The sequence below is a fragment of the Malus sylvestris genome, chromosome 5, assembly GCF_916048215.2.
Source record: "Malus sylvestris chromosome 5, drMalSylv7.2, whole genome shotgun sequence".
Taxonomy (NCBI): Eukaryota; Viridiplantae; Streptophyta; class Magnoliopsida; order Rosales; family Rosaceae; genus Malus; species Malus sylvestris.
Genome location: NC_062264.1, coordinates 13944695 through 13961874, shown reverse-complemented (window position 1 = coordinate 13961874; position 17180 = coordinate 13944695). Strand labels below are relative to the sequence as shown.

The window sequence follows — 17180 nt, the reverse complement described above, 5'->3', positions numbered from 1 at the left end:
AAAAATAAAAAACATAATACTAAATTAGTATATGCAGACCACATTGTCACATAAATATTAATTCAAAACATAAGAAAAAATCTTACAAGTATTACATATTCCAAAATAAGAGCCTAATGAAAAAACATTAGTACATTACTATAAAATACCAAATGTCCAAGGATATGCAAAATGAAGGGAATTGCATTTCAAGGTTGAGGAACCTTGCACATTTATATATGCTTTTACATTTTTTAGACTTGTACATTAATGATTGTGAATTTTATTTATTTTGAATTCCCTTAAAAATACTATTCATGAGGGTTTAAATGGTTTTAAAAATTCAAACGACGATGTATCCATACTCATAGCGTAAAGAATGCAATCACGAGCTTTTTCATATTTTTTCGCACTTGTAAATTAATTATCATAATTTTTAATGTGTTTGGTTTTAAATTACTTGATACTTTTATTTTTAATGTGTTTTATAATTGTTTAGTCTCACTCTTTGCCTATAGTGTAACATCCCACATCGCTCAGGGGAGTGGATCCTGTAAGCCTTATATGTATATTCCCATCTCTACCTAGCACGAGGCCTTTTGGGAGCTCACTGGTTTTGAGTTTCGTAGGAACTCTGAACTTAAGCGAGTTCACGCGAGAGCAATCTCAGAATGGGTGACCCACTGGGAAGTTCTCGTGTAAGTTCCCAGAAATAAAACCGTGAGGGCGTGGTCAAGGCCCAAAGCGGACAATATCATGCTACGGTGAAGTCAAGACCAGGATGTGGTGGGGGCCCAGGCCGGGATGTGACAATTTGGTATCAGAGCCAATCCTTGGCCGAAAGTGTGCCGACGAGGACGTTAGACCCCTAAGGGGGGTGGATTGTAACATCCCACATCGCCCAGGGTAGTGGATCCTGTAACCCTTATATGTATATTCTCATCTCTACCTAGCACGAGGCTTTTTGGGAGCTCACTGGCTTCGAGTTCCGTAGGAACTCCGAAGTTAAGCGAGTTCGCGCGAGAGCAATCCCAGGATAGGTGATCCACTGGGAAGTTCTCATGTGAGTTCCCAGAAACAAAACCGTGAAGGCGTGGTCGAGGCCCAAAACGGATAATATCGCGCTACGGTGGAGTCGAGCCCAGGATGTGGTGGGGACCCGGGCCAGAATGTGACATATAGTATACTATAAAAATAAATAAATAAATAAACTTAAATTTTTTAAATTTATATAGAATAATAATACAATAATACATATTTAATATACAGTATATACATATACACTATGACTATTGTATTTTATAGTAAGTTTTTATAGTAGTTTAAAAAATTAAAATCATCAAAATAACTTTTTTCTTAACGTGTCAAAACAAGTTACCCATGTGTCACCTTCGTGTAAACCTATTAAGGATCCGTTATTAACGGGTTCTTATCATTGATATGAGCATATTTATGCAACTTAGTTAGTTTGTTTTCTTGCGTTTTCGTAGTTAATTTGTGTTTATTATAGTGATTTAAGCTATTTTCGTGTGTTTGTAGGTCCAAATGACAAAGTTTGCAAGAAAGGGCATTTTGGAGCTTTTTGGAGTAGTTTTGGGCACTAAATGGATAGCACATGTATGAGCCAAGGTGGATGGACATTTTTGGAGTTCAAAAGGCTCGGAATCTTAAAAGGAGATGAAGAAATTAAATTCAAGACAAAGAAGATAAGGAATCAGCTCAAAAGAAGAAACATTATCCAAAACCTTATCCAACCTTATCTTATCCAAACTAACCTTATCCTATCTTATCCTATCCTTATCTTATAATGCCTTAATTCTAGCTGCAAGGGGACCTAAATATCTATTTCTAGAAGCAATTTCTAGAAGCATTATCTTCTAGAAGTCCCAAATCAGCCACAAAACACATTGTTTCTAGAATCCTTACAAAAGTGGCACCTATTCCCTTCTAGAAGGTTTTTGCCTTGCCTTGCAAGCCACTCCTTTTCCCTCCAATCTGTGCCGCACCCTTCCTTACCCAATTCCCTTTGGATTCTGGGTTATGCAAATCCTTGTGGATTTGGGTTATGCAAATCCTTTTCAGAAATTAATTGGGCCAAACCCTTTTCTTAGTGGATTTAAACTCTTATGCCGCACCTTTAGGCCCTAATCCTTAAAATCTGCTAAGTTTTAACCCTAATTTGATTAACCCTAGCTCTTGCCGTGCTTATATATATGTGTTTTTCAGCCAAAATCCGTCACCACCCCCATACCATTCAGAAATACAATCTGCCGCAACTCATACACCATTCTACACCATTCTACATCATTCTCCACCAACATACATCTTTGCCGCACCCTTTGGAGAAGAAGGAGATCCTTGTTGTGCATTCCATTGATGAAAAAGGACCTTGTGCACAAGCCACCTGCATCCTTGGGAGTTCTAAGAGTTCTTTCTTCCCTCGTTTGAGTTTCGATGTTTATTTCAATTTGCTTTTCAATTGCTGTGAACATGTGTAACTAAGTTCTTATTAGTTAGTGGTGAATTCGAAGCCATGGACATATGTTAATATGAATTGATTCCTTTCAGTTATTGTTTCATAAAACATGAATGTGATTTACTTATCTATTTGATTGATAACTTATTCTTGTATGTTGATTAAGGATGCATACTTAGTTTGCATACATGAATCTGATGCTAAATTATAAGGGACTTTCACCTAATCATTAGGAACTTATAATTACAAGTAGTGGAGATTGTTAGTCACAATCGTGTTAAGTAGATTCTTGGCAAGAGTATCATGCAGTTCATAGTTATAATTGCCTTGTCAATGCTTATGATTTCCATGGAACTTAATGATCTTTGAATGTATCTCTAACATGCTGTTCATATAGGGAACTTGAGAAGAATAATTTGGTTGCGATGCGTTGTCCATTCAATTCAATGAATTTAGGGAAATTTGAGAGTTAATTTGTGCATTCACGATTAATTTGGGGCATTGTCATTCATGGTTTAAAGAAAAAATACTGGAAATCGATTTATGTTGCATACGTTTATGTGTGGAGAAGGATCCTCTAACTAGCCTATTTCACCATTCAATTCATCCAATTTCATACCTAGTTTGCTTTAGTTTACAATCTGTTTAATTTAATTAATTTCGTCCAGATCAATCCCCCTTTCAAGTAAGTGTCTTTGATTAGTTAAAAAGGTGTTTCAATCTGTCCAAATTAGTGTTTTGAGTCTCACTAGTGTTAAATTCTTCCAAATAGTTCTTAGAACCTGTTTTGAGTCTTTTGAAGTTAGTTTTGCTGTTTTGAGTGTTTTAGGTCAGTTTAGAGTCTATAAAGTCTAGTCTTGTGTTTTTAAGTCTAGTTTAGTGTTTTAGAGTTTAATTTAAGTAGATTAGCAGCCCTAGTTAATCCCCGGTTTAGAACGATCCCTACTTGCTTAATACTACAATTACATATTCAATAGGATTTAATTTGCGTGTTGGATTATTTCACATCAATCATATGACCTGAAAACAACTTGATTAGTTGTTGTGTTGACTTGAAACCCGTTATTTTCGTGTCGTGTAAGAAATTAGCAGGTCTAAAAGGCTTCCAAAACTTTGAATTTTAACTAAAAGTTATCATATAACTCTATTTAATGATAACGACAAGAAAAACAAAAAAAAAATTATAATATAAAGAAATAAAAAAAAAACTTATTAGCGCGAGTGCAACTCAATGGGTAGAAGGTCGCTGGCTTTGATCCTAGCAAGGAGTTGCCCAATGAGCGCTCTGAGGTACTTAAATCAATTTCTTCAAACATTGGGGTTTTCACCCACTTCAATTTTGTATTTCTTTCTTCTGTTTTTATGTTTTTAGTAATTTTCTTGGTATCTTTTCATTAAAGCTCTCATAACTTTATTTAATGTTTTATTTAAAAAACAAAGAAATAAAAATAAATAAAAAGAAAAGTTTGAATTCTAACCAATGAAAATGGTGATGACCGACGATTGGATGATTGCTCAAAGTCTGGAATCCCTTTTTGTTACTGATTGACCACTCCAAATGACCCATCGTCTACTAATCAGTCATCACCTTTTCATTTTGGTTAGAATTCAAACTGTTGTTACTGTCTTTTTATTTATTTTTATTTTATTTCTTTGTTTTTAAATCATACATTTTTCAAGTTCTTGTTTTGTAAATTGATAATGGAAGAAAATTAAGTATGGTGTAGAAAGCTAAGAAATTGAAGAGATTCAGAGAAAATTCAATTCTCCAATGAGCAGGAGGTGTAGAGTCGATGCTGACCAACAAGCTGCAATGGTTGTTGGGTTGAGTTAGATTTTAATGTGAATTACAAAGCTCTGCAGCTTTGTAGCAAGAGTTGAGTTTGATTTGGGTATCTCATGAAGAGAAAGTGGAAAAGAAGGGAAGGATGACTAGCTATCTCATGAAGAACACCATCGGCATGGACATCACCACCACGATCACCATCATGAAAGTGGTTGTTGCTTAGGGGATGCAGCACCAGAGAAGGCACTATTTCTAAAACTGAACCAAAAAGTTGACCAAGAAAGAGACACTACTTATGAAACTGGACCTAGAAAGAGACACCATTTATGAAACTGGACGGAGAAAGATACACTATTTATAAAACTTGACCAAGAAAGAGATACTATTTATGAAACTGTTCAAACTACTGTACACTATTTATGAAATTGGACTAAGAACTAGACACTATTTATAAACATTCCCAAGAACTAGGAACTATATATGAAAGTGGAGTAAGAACCAGACACTGTTTATGAAACTGGACCAAGAATGACATTGTATCAACTCCTATACATTATTTATGAAACTGGACCCAATAACTAAACACTATTTATGAAAGTGAACTAAGAACTAGGCATTATTTATGAATCTATACCAATAAATAGTGTAGTACCATTCAGTTTCATAAATAATGTAGTACCGATCAGTTTCATAAATAGTATAGTATCGTTCAATTTCATAAATTGTGTAGTACCGTTAAGTTTTATAAACAGTATAGTATTACTCAGTTTCATAAACAATGTTTGTAATGGACACGAGTAAGGTTATTTTTTTTTAAAAAAATTATATTAAAATTTTGTCATTTTCATTAAAATTCAAGTTCTTTTGTCCTCTTTATTAAAAATTAAGGGTTTTCTTTTTCATTAAATAAAGTGATAGCATAGTTTTTGGTTAAAATAAACTTAGCCCAAACTTTTTTTATGAAAGCTCCCTAAACGAAAGGCATCTACAATTATAATATTTTATCAATAAATATGAATGGTAGTATCTACTTTGACTAACAACAAAATTGGATACCACAAAAATATTAAATAAAATTTTTGTTTCCTTTTCTTTCTTCTACCTTGACAAGCGAAGACTGAAATTTCGATCATGGGTGGATTTTCTCAATCAAGATACAGTTGAGGATTGGGATGATTTTAACTATAATTTTGAAATTGGATTTTTTTTTTTTTCATTTCATGATAGTTGGAGAAGAGAAGGAAAATGAGAAGGGTGAGAAAAAAATATGAACGGCTAGATCAATATCTTAGATAATATTAATTAGTAGAAAATATAATTATGACAAATTTAAAATAGAAGAATATTTAAACTTACCATGTGGTAAATTTTGACTAAATTGTAATGTCACTTAGCAAAATTCAGTGGCAAACCGAGTCTTACACAAATTTTTCTCCACTTTTGGGGGATATTAAAGTTGACACACTCCGGCCGGAGTTGAGACATGCTAGTCGACACCCGAATGTGACATAGCCAAAATGTAAGTGATGTGCAAAAATATGAATAAATTTAAACCAAATTCAAAATTTATTTAAGCTAATAAGAGAGTGCGTAGTAGTGGAAAGAACCCATAATACACAAGTATTTAGAGCATAGATGACCGTACGACATAAGTAGAGCAGTCAAATCTAGATAAGATACTTATTACACAACTAGAAATAAACTCCTACATTTATTTGGGATGGATGTCAAAATCGCCAGAGATCCCTCATATGCCATAGGAGATTCAGCTAACTATGTCTTGGAGGGGAGAAAAACAGAAAGTGTGAGTGGGCAAAAACAAAGGTTTGAGAAACACGTTTCTTTTCGTAACATACTAATCCCTCACCATAAAACAAGTATAGTTTCCAGAAAATCATACTACGTATAAGTATGAAAACAAATGTAATTCATCAATAATTCAAGAAACACAACAAATCATAATATCTCAACCATAGCATAAAAAATCAAGTGCTCATCAATCTATGCTAACACATGAGTTCATGCAGAGGAGTTCTGACATGAACATGACTGGATGTAATCATAATATATGCTTTATTACTACAATCACGTGAAGACTGGTGCTAAGCGCATCACATACTAGCCCTAGTTGCCTATTGCAACCTAAGACAGGACTGGCACCTACAATGGATTCAAAGTGAGCATATTGTGCAATGTGAACATACACGTGAAGCCTGGCATGGCCTGTGGTGAGTACTACACCGGTGCTAGCATGCATGATGAGTAGATAAAATGTATATGAACATGCAATGACAATTTATAAATCTCAACAATATAATAGCACTTTTAAAATGAAATGAAACATGGCATGATAGGCATAATATTAAATCCAAATGCATTTGTGGAAACCATAAAACTTTTTATATAATATATATAAAACAAATGCTCATTCACTAATACGTAGTCGGAGCCTCCTAGCCTGCTTGACCTCGTACCTCCTGGGGATTATTTTCTCCTATATGTGAAACAACTATAGTAATTATTTAATTAAAACATACACGAATAGGCTAGGAAAATCACCCATAGTTTGCTCAAATGAAGGGTTTAAATATACAAAACCATTTTACTCGACGTCAGTCACGGACCCATACATGTCGACCATGCACAACCATGAGGCGATCCGTGCCCCCACGCGCCGCAAGCACGGGCGGCCACATGCTGGGAGATTCTTAGGGAATATTTCATTAGTATGACAGAATATTCAATTAATTCTAAAGGAACATACCTAATAGCGTGAGAATATTCCGTTAACTTTAACGGAATATTCTCCTCCTTCCTCAATTCTCTGGTCCCTGCCGTCGTCTGGTTCGTCGGAATCTGAAAAAGTTGGCCGGATTTTTGTAAAATTTTTAAAACTTCATAACTTTCACATTTCTCCACCATTTTCGACGTTCTTTATATGGAAATGAAGCTTGGGAGGAGAAGAATAAGTTTATACCTTTTGGGAGTCCAAAAAGTGGACTAAAAATGGCTCCAAAGTCTTGGCCTTAATTCCAATGTCCCAAAACCGTGTACTTTCACGTTGGCTTGGATTCTATTAAAGAGATGCAACAAACAAGAATTGCACATTTTTTATGGAACAGGAATTGCACTGTTAATTAGTACAATATGACAAAATACACGACCGTGAAAAGAAGGAGAAAATTTTGATACATGTCTGGGTAGTTGAGAATAAGATCATGTGATCTTACTTGTTACCAAGAAGAAAACGTCCGCTGCTTAGAGTAATTCTATCCCTGAAACCCAACTCCTTGTATCTTTGATCCCTTTCCTATAATACAAGAGAAGTTAATATATGACCTCTAAAAAATAAAAGACAGCAAAAGGAATATACATCTGTAAGTCCGATTACAGGGTATATGCATCTTTGCTAACAAACTTTACAACTTCACCAGAAAGTACCTTTTTCGAGAAGGCTGCAAAAGGATTTATGTCATCCTCATATATCTTCTTGTACTTCGATTCAACATCTGACGAAAAACCACTTTCAAGATCATCTGCAGGCTGAAATATACCACAAAAAGAATAGAGCATTGAGGAACTACAAACATTCCGACAATTGACCCAAAAAAACCCCAGCCATTCCGTCTAAAAGAAGAAAAGGGAACCAGAAGCACATATAGGATAAAAGTAGATAAGTATAACACCTTCTTTGATTCTCTAGAAACTACTTTTTCAAGACTGTAATCCTGAACATAACGAATCTTTCCATTGAGTTTGACATTATCAGCTTTCGTCTTTTCCAGTTCCACTGTTAACGCTCCTATCTTTTCCTTCAAATGTCTTATTTCCTAATACAATAATAAGTATAACACCTTCTTTGATTCTCTAGAAACTACTTTTTCAAGACTGTAATCCTGAACATAACGAATCTTTCCATAGAGTTTGACATTATCAGCTTTCGTCTTTTCCAGTTCCACTGTTAACGCTCCTATCTTTTCCTTCAAATGTCTTATTTCCTAAAATAATAAAATCAGTCAGCAAAGTTGCATGATTAGACCAGTAATCTAGCCACATGATATGGTAGATTACAAACCAAAGCAACCATAGCTCTTTGAAAATTAACAACGTACTTCTTCTGTCTCTCTCATGCGTGTCCTGAATCGATCTCTCTGATTACAGATAACCTTAAGCATTGAGCTTTGGTCTTGGTCCAAGGAACCATGTTTTTGATCTGCATTCTGATTCGGAAAGGGTATTGTTAACAAAACAAATTAACGTGAAACCAAATGATTGATAACCAGAGAGTAAAATGGAATGCATAGTGCAATGACAAGAACTAACTTAACTGTAAATCAAACACGGAAAGTTCACACGTATAATTCGTAATTACCAAAATATGTTGTAGTTAAAAGGCTAAAACCTATGAGGCCCGTGATAAAATAACTGTGAGCTAATTTGACAATCATCACCAATGTTGTTCTATGATGATATACCAAAGCACTAGAATGCATAAAAAAAAAAAACAAAACTTCATGTATTTTGCTATACTTTGTTTTTAGAGGTACAGAAAAGGACTACCAATAAGAACAAGATTAACTTGGTGATTTCAAACTTTCTTACACGTTTAGGCCCAATTCCGGAGGGATTGAGATCAAGTTAGTAGGATGGATAAAAAAATGATAGATAGGAGGGATTAGAAATGCACCATATGAGCATTACAAAAGCATATAAAAGGGATTTGTAGATGACTCCTTCCAAGTAGAGATTTCCAAATCCCTCTCACATGCCTTCATAATGCTCCTATCTAACATTTTGTGATCCATTCCTTACTAACTGAACCTCAATCCCTTACGCAAACCTTAGGAGTTGCAAGTCAATTTACTCCCAACAAATGAAAATATTTGATTGAAGACTAATTCAACAAAACAGCCAGGCAGGAAACAAATTGCATTATTGCAGCAAAGATGTTATATTTTCCAAATTTTTTTACCCCATGACTCATGAAATTTCATGTGAAGAAATTTATGGTGGCGAAAATGAGAGAGATATTGATATGTACGCGTCCGGCCGGGGGGGGCGGGGAGGGGGGGCGGGCGGAGGGGATTGGAGGTAGGGAGATGAGGAGTACCTCAGACGGCTCAGTGCTCCTAGCCTCTGAAAGATCCCAGTCGTCAAATAGAATTCCCTTTTTATCCTTGGAACCATAGCCCTGCAGTAGAAAGGCAAGGTAAAAGTTTAGAAAATATGAGGGGTAACTCAAGTACAAAGTTGTACTCCTACATGCATTCTCTGCTCATATACGCCTGAGAGTTTGAATGTGTTTATGTCAATATTAGCTGACTTTAGTTTCTATGAAATCTGAACCAATTCTACTTCTCAAAATTGCAACTGCAAAAGATGTTGACTATATCAAGATTATAATTATACTTCATAGTTCATATCATGGAAACCAAAAGTAACAATCATACAGGCACCATGAGTAATCAATGCTCACCTTCAGTATGTCATCCTCCAACTTTTGGATTAATTTTTGTTGTTCATTAACCTTTACTGTAAGTTCTGATATCTTGCCATCAGCTTTTTCTAGCAAGGATGATTTCTCTGAAAGTTTAACCTGAAAGCAGCACAATAAAAAATACAACAGACACAAGAGGTCGGTAATAGAATAGGCATCAACTGAACTACACTCCATAGATTCCCACAGAAAGACATGCTATGATCCCTGTGAAATATTTAAATCAAGTTCTATCTCTGACTAGAGCTAGATAGGAATCCAATCATTGTGTCTGCTGCATGCATGTCTTCATACCTTCAATTGTGTGAGCTCATGCTCCATTTTCCTGTTTTTATCGAGAAGAAGAGACTCCATCTCTTCCCCACTTGTAGCTACTTCCCAATCTTCAGCCTCAATTGAATTATAACCAACTGCCTACAAATATAACAATGTCAAGTTAATCAGTGATTAACAGAACATTGTTGAGGTACTAAAGAAAAGGAGAACAATGTTTGAAAAATAACTAGGAGTTCTATGGTCGTACAGAAGATAAATGAGAACAAATAAAGTATACAAACCAGGAGTTAAATATAAGAAACTACAAGTTCAACGGACAAGAATCAAGCAGAAAAAAAAAAATATAACCACTGTTGTAAGCCTTTGTAATAATCATTGAAATAGAGCTTGAATTTCAATCATGTGAAGTATATATTAACAATGAACTTTAGAAATAGATGGACTAGTAGTTTACTCAATAATGCCAAATTACCATTTTAAATTAACAAACTTGAACTAATAATTTCTCAGTTTTTTTCATGGCAGCCCCATAAGTGAATTCTCATTGTAGAGTCGTAGACTACTAAACGACATACTCAAGACATTAAACACTGAAGGTATGATGCAGTAGTAAGTTGATTTCCGGCATTGTGTACAATGAATTCAATTTTTCTTAGAGTTAGAGCTTAGTTTCCTCACCAAAAATTTTGTATTTGATTTCTCCAAACAACATTGACCACAAGTATAAACAACTAAACAATGTTAGGTTTTTGGCTCGTCAAGTATGTCCTAATTGGTTTAGGATTGTTTACGAAAATTAGAGATACAGATTGTTGTCCTAGAGGGATTAGGATAGAATTTCAGTTTTCTTTATTCAATTTAGGTTTGGATTTGGATAAATGTAATTTCCTAATCCACTTAGAAATAGGAATTCAATCAGCCTTGGGACATGTAAGCCAACTCTATGTCTATAAATAGGGTGCGGCAAGGCTGATTTTTAAGGAGAGAAAGAAAACAGCCAGACAGCCAAGAGTTTTGAGATTAGTTCTAAGGTTTGCAAAAGTTATGTAATCTCTATTATTAATCAAAGGAGCAGTGATTTCTCTACCTAAAGAAATCACAACTGGACGTAGGCATAAGTTCTGCCGAACCAGTATAATTCTTGTGCGTTTCTAAGTTTTCTAATATTTGCTAGTTTAGTCTATTGCCGTTGGTTCCATTAAAGAACAAGGTCTAGTGGGCGTTTTTCAACAAACAATACAGCTCGAAAGTGTAAAAACTTCAGATAACAGTTACAAAACTGAAGCTAAAATGATAACAGGCAACTTCCAAGCTAAAGAATGTAGAGAAAGATGGCATTACCTGCAAAATTTTAACATTTTTATGCAAATCATCAACCAGTTTTGTTGTTGGCCGTGCCTGAAGTTCTTCATCTCCTCAAGAGCAGCTTCCTAAATTAAAAGGCGGTTGATAAAGTTCTTACAATAGAGACATAAAAATAAATAAAGATAACTGTGGTACATTACGGGAGCTGGAAGATGAACTATATAATACATGAAATTAAATGAGAGGGTGATACATAATACAGGAAATCAAATAAGAGGGTGGCAACTTCATGACTTGGGTTTCCGGAGCATCATAGAGCTTAAATAAAGAACTATCTAAAATACTCAATGTTCAATCCCTAACAGCACTTTTTGTTATGTTCTTAATAAGTATACCTTTTCAATGAGCAGTGCATTCAACCTCTTGATCTCGTTCAGGTGCTCTTCTCTTTCATTTGATAACGTTCTTTCAATATTGTGAAGTTCCATGTTGAGTTCAGTTCTCTTTAGCAATTAAAGAATTCTCAAGGACGCTAGTTGAATCAACATCACTGTGGCACAGCAATAAAGACTTAATCTCAATGAAGGAACAAAACATGGATACTTCAAATATCTAATACCAGAACAATCCAACATACAGAGCAAGGTAAAAACTGAAGAACATCAAAATATCTAATACCAGAAACACAAATTAAATCAGATAGTTCAGTGAATAAGAATGGAAAATGATCTTTTCTATTGCCTTTTTATTTTTGTCTATAAGTTCTAGGTTTATCCAATAACAAGATGAGGACTATGTCACTGTGCTTAGTTTCTTAGGACAGCAACATTATTAACAGATTAAGCAGAATCCTAACAGTACAGGACAAATGATCACTTAATAAGCATTATGTATTTCAAGGATTGAAAATTCTAAATTTCTAAAAAAAGGAGGGACTTTTCTATTTTCAACGGTCCATAAAACAAAAGACTATGAAACTACAATGCAGCACCTATAAATAAAGAATACACAACAAGCCTTGAAAGTGAATTATGAACAATTCAAACCTTGTAACATAAAAAATATTGGGTTCAGTACACACCTTCTTCTAAGTTTTACAATAACAAGATGATGACTATGCTTAATTTCTTAAGGCAGCAATTTTTCACATAGAATACACAGAATCCTTACAATAGAGGCCAAATGATAAAATTTACTTAATAAGCATTATGTATTGCAATGATTGAATATTCTAAACTTCTATATTCTACAATTCATGGAATCAAATAACTACCATCTGAAAGAAAAGAAAAACAAATTGAGACAATAGTTTCCGGGGACATACAAAATAAAACACTGAACTACCTCACCTTTTCTTACTTTCAGTGTCATCGTTTGCTGTCTGTAATTTGGAACGCAGAAATCCCTGCAAAATGTTCAATGAAAAAGGGGGCTTCAACAATGAGGAACCATTGACTGCAAGAAGAAAAAGCAAGAAACTGAATAAACAATGATTCCAATCTAGTGATGTAAAAAAATATTGGGTTTAGCACACATCTTCTCCCTCTCAAGACTAAAAAGCCGTGTCTGAGCCTGTTCAACTTCATCCATCAGAAGATTGACCTCGGATTGCTTGGTTGCCCTCTCTTCATCTGAAAAGATTAGAGAAAACATGAGAAGCTTCAAGAAAATTTATTATATTGAGTGCAGAGATTAGATGACCCGGAAGAAATGAGAAAATTTGAAATTCACCTGATTGAGGACGAAGCTCGAACAATTGACTTTGAGCAAGTTCGTGTAATTTCTGCATATTGAAAACACTGTCTTTAGCTTGTCGTAATTGATCTTGCAACAATTGCTCTCTGTATAAAGTGAACAGATCATAAATCAAGATACGCAAAAAGATAATACAGCTTTTAATAAAGACATCAAAAGGCGCAAAACAAAACCAATCAGAGATCCTAGTGTACTTTTGCCTTGGTATCATTCCCATAAATCTTTGTCAGGAATTTTTACCCTTCTTTTAGGACCTCAAGTATTTTCTGGTTCTCTTCTGCAAAACTGCGTTGCTTGATCTCCACAATTTCTTTAACTTTATCCTCCATCTAATAGAACATGAGAAAGTTCACACATTAAAAGGGAGGTATCACCACTGGTTAAAAACATACTTTAAAATTTAAATCTGTTGATTTCGCTGTGGCCAAATACTCCAGCAATAATTATAACAAAGTCTCAATGAAATCAGAGAAACAACAATGAATTTGAAATTAAACTACAAGAGTGCATAGCATGATAAAGGAAGGTAATGACCACCTTCAGTTTCAAAACTGTTTACATGATTACATCTAACTTTAACTAAGAGATAGCCCACCAGAGGGAGTCTGATAGAAACCCTTTTTTTCTTTTTTTTTTTGAGAAGAAACTAAAAACATTTTATTAAAAAAGAAAAGTGGAATTACACAGAAGTGGATAAGAAATCCACCAATAACAAAACAAGAAAATCTCTCAAGAGGATCTGATTACAAGTAGCAAAACTTCAACCAAAATCACTTTACGGCTGCTAACATATCTCACAGTATGTGAGAAAGGGGGTAATTCTTAAAATCATTCGAAATTGAAGCCCAGAGTGTTGCCCAATATCTTACTCTTCCCCATAGATATGCTTCCCCCACACCAGTATAATCCTCAAAAATTCTTTTGTTACCCTCCAATCAAATGTTCCAAAAAAAACCGCCGACACCAGACAACCCCACAAAGCTTTAGCTTTCCTCCCAATTCCTAGAGCCTCAAAATTGGTGATTAGAAACTCGAAACAACCCTTTGGAATGACCCAACTAACTCTAACCTCCTGAAACAATTTCCACCACAGTTGAATCGTGTAAGAACAGTGGAGAAAAATGTGGTTTAACACTCTCCTCCTTAGCTTTACACAAACTGCACCAATGGGGAGATAAACAAATAAAAAGGCTTCTCCTTTGAATTTGATCACAAGTATTGAGCTTCCTATTAGCCACTAGCCACCCAAGAACTTTGGCCTTTGGAGGAACTTTTGATTTCCAAATCTGAGAAGAGGGTGGAAAATGTTGCACAATCTCATTGTTGCTCAAGAAAGAGCGATAGGAATTGCAAGAGAACAATCCTGATAAGTCCAGTTTCCACCTTCTGTTATCCACTCTTGATTGAGACAAGCGAATATTTTCCACTTTTTGTAATAATCAAGCCACCTCTTCTATCTCCACCTCATTCAAATTTCTCCTGAAATCAAAATTCCAGCTCAAAGAATTGATAGAATGATCCACAAAACTTGAGATGTTTTGATTGTGCATTCTCGATAGCAAGAATAATCTAGGATATTGCTCTTTCAATGGTCCCCCTTCCAACCAACCATCCTCCCAAAACCTCACCCTCTCCCCGTTGCCCACCTCAAACTTGCAGCATTGTAGAAACAATTGGTAACCACGTGAAATATCTTTCCAGGGGCTGCGACTTGAACCCCGCAGTGGAGGGTTTGCATTCCACCCATTATCCTGCAGCCCATACTTGCTTCTTATCACCTTGTGCCAGAGAGAATTTGGTTCCTTTGGGAATCTCCATAACCACTTAGCCAGTAACGCTTCATTCCGTTTCCTCAAATTCCCCACACCTAAACTCCCTTCCTCCTTACTTTTAATAACTATCTCCCATTTCACCAGATGGTTTTTCTTTCCTTCCTCCACCCCTTCCCAAAGATACCCTTTCATTAGTTTTTCTAGGCGTCCAATCACCCTGCAAGGAATTTTGAACAAGGACATGTAGTAGATTGGCAAGCTTCCCAAAACAGATTGAATCAAAGTTAATCTACCTCCTCTGGATAAGAAGGCCTTCTTCCAACTTTGAAGTCTTTTTTCCATTTTTTCTACCACTGGATCCCAAAACATAAGCGCTCTTGGCCTACCCCCAAGAGGGAGACCGAAGTACTTTATTGTCCAACTACCCACCTCGCAACCCCAAGAATCTGACATCCTTTTTAATTTCTCACAGTCTGATAGAAACCTATCAACCAAACCAATATATCCAACTTGAGATGGCAGGATGTGATTATTAAAAATATCACACCGCGACTCAAATAAATTCTATATTGAGAGAAAGAGAAAAACTTCAAACCACTTGAGAAGGTATAGTCGTGCTTGTTAAATAACAAAAGAAACTAGTAATTACAAACCTGTTGCTCTAACTGGCGGTTCAGCTCTTCAAGTCTTCTTATTGTTGCCTGTTGATTTTTTAAATGAGTTGCTTCTGTCCTGAATTCTTCAAGCTCAACTTTCATTTTCCTATTTTCAGATTCTAGTTCAGACAATTTCACATCTTGCTCCTGCATGAGATGAATAAAGGTTTTCAAAAACATACACATAAGGCACAACTTACAAGAAGAGCATAGCACAAGCTCAAGAGATGCAATATGTGGTCAATAAGGGATGCAGTAATTTAATAATAAAACTTTTCCAGGTCATCTATATTCTATGAAACCATTGCTCAGCCAACACTATGATACTTTAATTGGGCTCACAAGAGTCACAACACAATTTTGTTCTAATTCTCAAATCTTTTGTTGGTTAAACTACACTTATTTATAAAATCAAGTTTTTAACTTGAAGCAATTTTTTTTTGCTCTAATTCTCATCCAAAGAAGCATTCTCATCTCTACTAGACTCATTTTGAGCATCAACACGTACACAAAATGAGTGTAGCGAAGATGAGAATGCTTCGTTGGATGTGTGGGCACACGAGGAAAGACAAGATTATGAATGAGGATATCCGAGGCAAATTAGGAGTAGCCAAAATTGAAGATAAGATGAGAGATAATCGGTTAAGGTGGTTTGGACATATGAAATGAAGACCTACAAATGCTCTGGTTAGAAGATGTGAGTATGAGACAAAGGGCCAAAGGGGTAGAGGAAGACCTAGGAAGACATGGAAAGAGACTCTAAGAAAAGATTTGGACTACATGGATTTAACATAAGACATGGCACAAAACCAAGCGCAATGGCATTCTAGGATTCATATAGCCGACCCCACTTAGTGGGATAAGGTTTTGTTGTTGTTGTTGTTGTTTTATGAACTTCGAAAAATAGACAGCAAAATCGCCATGGCCCACATCGGCCATAAAGCTGGCCAAGCAAATTTTGATTTCAAAATCACCGAAAACATAATTTAAAGAGCAAGTTGTAGCGTTCAATGAAATCTCCTGAGAGTTATGTACACTCATTTCATGCATATATATCTGCTTGGTCCCTGAATATCATTGAAGTTCATTCCATTTAAGGTATTAAAGATCAAGGCATGTATTAAATCAGGTTTGATATTTCAGAAATATTAGAAAACACTAAGTATGATGGTGGTACTTAGTACTTACAGCACTTGAAGCAAGCGCCAGATAAGGATCTGGAGCCTCATAAAGTTTTTGATAGATGTTAAGAAAAGCATTCTCTCCAAATTTTGCTCTCTTGGTAAGATTATCAACTTCTTCTTGGTAACCTCTAAGTAACGAATTAAAGAGATTTAGCTTTTGCCCATGAGCAGTAGGTCTCGGGTTCGAGACTTGGGAGCAGCCTCTCCATAAATGGGGGTAAGGCTAGCCGACATTCACCTCTCCCAGACCCTGCGTAACGCGGGAGCCTTGTGCACTGGGTACGACCTTTTTAACTTTTCCTCCAGAGAAGGTTTCTTGAAATCTGTCAGAAAAGCAATTTGTAAATTAACAAACATGTTTTCCATCATGCAAAGCGGAAAAAGTGAGATGAAACAATTAAAACACAGAAAAAGGCCTCCTTGCAAAGGTACCCAATATCTGCACTTTCAAGAAGAAATTCACGCTGGCCCACGGAGAGGTGGTCCTCTTCTCT

General features: G+C 35.5%; 1 pseudogene; it reads right to left on the bottom strand.

The window, feature by feature from the left end:
- Nucleotides 1-7467: 7467 nt before the first annotated feature.
- LOC126623459 (protein CASP-like) lies at nucleotides 7468-16906 on the bottom strand (annotated as a pseudogene).
- Between the last annotated feature and the right edge of the window lie 274 nt (nucleotides 16907-17180).